Source organism: Rhinopithecus bieti, unplaced genomic scaffold (assembly GCF_001698545.2).
Source record: "Rhinopithecus bieti isolate Rb0 unplaced genomic scaffold, ASM169854v2 scaffold_5497, whole genome shotgun sequence".
NCBI lineage: Eukaryota > Metazoa > Chordata > Mammalia > Primates > Cercopithecidae > Rhinopithecus > Rhinopithecus bieti.
Genome location: NW_016805006.1, coordinates 1,617,827 through 1,622,473, shown reverse-complemented (window position 1 = coordinate 1,622,473; position 4,647 = coordinate 1,617,827). Strand labels below are relative to the sequence as shown.

The following is a 4,647-nucleotide window of genomic DNA, read 5'->3' as shown; positions in this document are numbered from 1 at the left end:
GGCGGATCACGAGGTCAGGAGATCGAGACCATCCTGGCTAACACGGTGAAACCCCGTCTCTACTAAAAAATACAAAAAACTAGCCGGGCGAGGTGGCGGGCGCCTGTAGTCCCAGCTACTCGGGAGGCTGAGGTAGGAGAATGGTGTAAACCCGGGAGACGGAGCTTGCAGTGAGCTGAGATCCGGCCACTGCACTCCAGCCTGGGCGACAGAGCGAGACTCCGTCTCAAAAAAAAAAAAAGAAAATCTCATGTAATTTATTAGTGTACTGAAATATGGTTATTAATACTATTATGGTTATTAATACTAAATATTAATACTGTAATGAAATATGATTTCTACTGAACACATATAGCTTTTGCACCATCGTAAAGTTAAATTCTAAGTCAGGGATTGTCTATATACACTTAGTGGAGATCACTGACCCAAGCTATATGATCCTAGAGAGAGGGGTCTTGGTTATCCATTTCCTTAGTGCCTAATTCACACCCAGCCTTTAGTAAAAATCTGCTGAATTAGTACCCTAGAACTTAAAGTACAAAAAAAAAAATCCACTGAATTAATGAGCAAAAGGTCATTTTAAAATATTAATCCATAACATAACTTTTTGACACACTATAGTTCACTCAGCTACTAAGCGCAATATAAATGCCAGATTTTAAAGAAAGGGATTAGAAGAAATTCACCCACTGTATTTTATTACTACAATTTTAATTCAGCCGATTCTTACACACACACACACACACACAAACACACACACATCGCCTTATAATCCTGTTTCCAGAAAGACAAAAGGAAGGACAGAGGAGCAGATAAGACAGAAGAATTAAAAAACTGGTAAAGATTTTTAAGATGTCTTAAGAGTTCTGCCGGGCGCGGTGGCTCAAGCCTGTAATCCCAGCACTTTGGGAGGCCGAGACGGGTGGATCATGAGGTCAGGAGATTGAGAACATCCTGGCTAACATGGTGAAACCCCGTCTCTACTAAAAAAAAAACAAAAAACTAGAAAAAAAATACAAAAAACTAGTCGGGCGTGGTGGCGGGCGCCTGTAGTCCCACCTACTAGGGAGGCTGAGGCAGGAGTATGGCGTAAACCTGTGAGGCGGAGCTTGCAGTGAGCTGAGATCCGGCCACTGCACTCCAGCCTGGGCGACAGAGCGAGACTCCGTCTCAAAAAAAAAAAAAGATGTCTTAGAGTTCTAAAAGGATCTAAAATGCCACTCATCTTTCACCGAATGTTTTTTGAATGCTGTGTTCCACACATTTAAAATACACTTTTAAGAATACACAAGACACAAACTTAGATGCAACAAGGAGGTGAAATAAAGAGATGAAGAACATGCTGCTCAAATTTCCAGTATCCACGAAGTACAAGTATACTTCCTTAGAAAACGCACGCAATATAAACAATCAAGGCTTTCCTTGTGTTTTATTCAAGATACTTAAGAAAGATAGATTCAAGCCAAAAAATAAAAGCTACCACTAATACATCTCCCTACCAGTGTTTAAATGTACACTTTCAGAAAATGTTAAGGTTTAGACAACTGACAAACAGTCTAGCTAAAATAGCATGCAAAAACCAATCTTCCTAATTTCTAGGTGCTTCTAAAATGTCACTAGACTAGACTGCCCTTCCACTCAGGCCCAGTGTTATCTGTCATTAACATAACACTTTGTTTCCAAGGCCCCACTTTGCAAGATAAACTGCCTGCAATTCCATGTTTGTATGTGGTAATATATGCCTATTTTTTAAATACTACCTAATCGCATCTAGGCATTATTTAGCGTTCAACAATTTTAAGTAAAGCCAAGGAAACAAGTATTTCAGTAGTTTTGTCAAGCTTGTTTTGCACACACTGGACTAATGTGTGTTTGTCAAATCCTATCTACCCATACCCCCATTCATTTTACACAACATAAACAAGTAGATGAAACCAATGAATGCAGGTTTATCAACTACTTATATTATTCAAGTGCCCAAAAGAGGTTCAAGCCATTTTTAGCTCTATCAAAAGCTTCTGGGACCAGGCACAGTGGCTCACGCCTATAATTCCAGCACTTTGGGAGGCCGAGGCTGGTGGATCACCTGTGGTTGAGAGTTCGAGACCATCCTGGCTAACATGATGAAACCCCGTCTCCATTAAAAATACAAAAAATCAGCCGGGCGTGGTGGCATGTGCCTGTAGGCCCAGCTACTCAGGAGGCTGAGGCAGGAGAATGGCCTGAACCCTTAGGCGGAGGCTGCAGTGAGCCGAGATCACGCCACTGCACTCCAGCCCTGCACTCCAGCCCAGGAGACAGACCGAGACTCCGTCTCAAAAAAAAAAAAAAAGCTTCATAAACTCTTTCTGTAATCTTAAATTCTATATTAAAGTCTGACATTTACTAAACAGTACCATGCTTAAAGAATGGGGCTTCTGGTTTACATTTAGAAATACAATTTTATCAACTTGCTGCTCTCTTTTGCTTTAATTTTCCTCTAAAGCAAACTGGTAAAACATAAATTCATTCCAATAGTTACAAATAAGCTCTTAACAAATATTTTGCTATCTCTTCAAATACATGTGTTTTAAAATTCAACAGACAGACACTGTATAAGAAACTGAACAAAAACCTTCCAGTCAGATCAGTTTAAAATGCAATTAACTTCATTTGTATTTACAAACGTACAATCTTAGTTTGAAAGGAGATTAAGCAAGCTAGAGCTGAATACAAGTTTAATTTTAGAATTTCTCAATGCCAGGTACATCACTAGTATTCACACCCTCAAACTTAAGAAACACTTCTGAACCTTGAAGCTGTAAATCAGTTTGACTAATGTCCTCTTTCATACCATGTAAGCCATTGCCTAATTGACGCCAGACCTGTCAGGCTCAACAGCATCCCGGAAATGACTAGCCTACTAGAGCTGGAAACACATCAAGAATTTGGAATATTTCTCATATTGGGGCAGAGAAAAAAAGTTCAAGTGAGATTCTCCATAAAAACAATCATTATACTGTTCCACAGAGGAAAAAAAAAAGAAAGACATAAAAGGCATATTTGTGTTATTCTAGTAAATCCACCACCACCAATACATCTCAATTCTGTATCTTACGGTCAGGTGATGGTCAACTGAACTTATCCCTCTTTTTCCTATATACTAACAACAGTTCACTTCTCAAGCCTCATTTTGAATACCTGTCTTTTAATCTAATTTCCATTTTATATCCTTAGCTACTAAAACCACCTGGAACATGGCTGATTTCTTGACTTGGAAACCTGTTAACAATAATGCCTAGCTCCTAATCTTCTTAATGTTTTTTCACTTCTTACCAAGAATATCCACTAAATGTCTAAAAGAAATACAAGCATGCACAGATCTACACACACTGAAATCCCAGTCAGGAAAAATTAAGACATTCCGGCCATAAACTGTGCAACAGACACTTCCAGTTAGCGTGTGCTTTAGTGATCATGGACAGCGGTATCAGAGTGAGTGGTAGGGGGTTGGGGCTGCCAACAATATACTGTGCCTCAGAGCCAATAAGCAGCAGGCCGGGACTGGCAGCCAGGCCAGTCTCTAAAGGGAGCTTTAACACAATATCCGAATGCTGGACTTCCCAATGCCATTTCACGGAGAGGGATGGAGCGAGAACTGGGAATCAAGTGCAGTCAAAGGCGCTGGTCAACGTCGGAGGAGATGAAACCTAAGACAAGGTCTGGTGGCAACGCCAGCTGTCCAGTCTCACCTCAAACACAACTTCATTTCAGATCGTTCTTATCAAAGTCAGCCGCTCAAACGGTGAACGGGGCAGAAGTGGATGGCCACAGCCCCCAAGAGGCAGGCATAGGCCCTCGGAAAAGGCAGGGACTCCCCAGATACGAAGGGGCTTCCAGTAGCAGGGAGGAGCGCTTTTCAGCCGCCTCCTCGCCCCCTTCCAGCTACGCCTGTTAGGAACGAGGTTAGGATGTTATTGGAGGTTTTTACGAAGGAATGATAGGAGAAAATGGCAGTGAAGGATGAGGGGGGCTGGAAGGGCTGGAGCCGCCCAAGAAAACGGGGAGAGGAGGACTTCCCTGGACACATCCAGGATCACAACGCCACCAGGGAGCACGAGCACTGCCCTGCCAACACCGATCTCGATCCCCCTCTCTCAGGGCAAGCTTCGCCCCTTTCCAAACGGCCCTAATTCCCAAACGCTGCTTCCCACCAGACCTCTCTCCTCCACCATACTCCCCAAGGCCGGCCGCCTTTCCCTTCCGCCTCAGGCGCCCCACGCCCTCAACCTCCCTTCTCCTTCCCAGTCACCCACCCTCCGGGCTGCCCGTCGCTGGCCTCCCAGGCAGCTCGCCCAGACCCCTCCCCCCTCACCTCTCCTCAGCGCCTCCTCGTAGCTGAGGAATCCGATCCGTGACTCCTTGGCACCCATGCTCCCCTCATCCCCTCGGCAGGGGGTCGGAGCCTGATCTCGCCCCCACCCCCCTCCCGCCTTCTCCTCGGCGTCCCTGGGTGACGGTGACGGTGTCGGCGTCCCCGCCCCCACCTCCCCCCACACTAACAAGTGCGGCTTCTGCCCCGGCGGCTCCTCCCGGTCGCCGCCACCGCCTCCATGCCGAATCACGTGACGCGTTTCCACCCCGCCCCCTTCCCTCCCTCCTACTCCG

The 4,647-nt window shown here is 45.0% G+C and overlaps 1 long non-coding RNA gene across 1 annotated transcript; it reads right to left on the bottom strand.

Annotated features, from left to right (window-relative positions):
* Positions 1–2,626: 2,626 nt before the first annotated feature.
* On the bottom strand, positions 2,627–4,507 carry LOC108528849 (uncharacterized). Its single transcript, XR_001885319.1, has 2 exons — positions 4,355–4,507; positions 2,627–3,930 (listed from the first exon to the last, which is right to left on the bottom strand). It is a non-coding gene; the product is annotated as an uncharacterized LOC108528849 (long non-coding RNA).
* Positions 4,508–4,647: the final 140 nt, after the last annotated feature.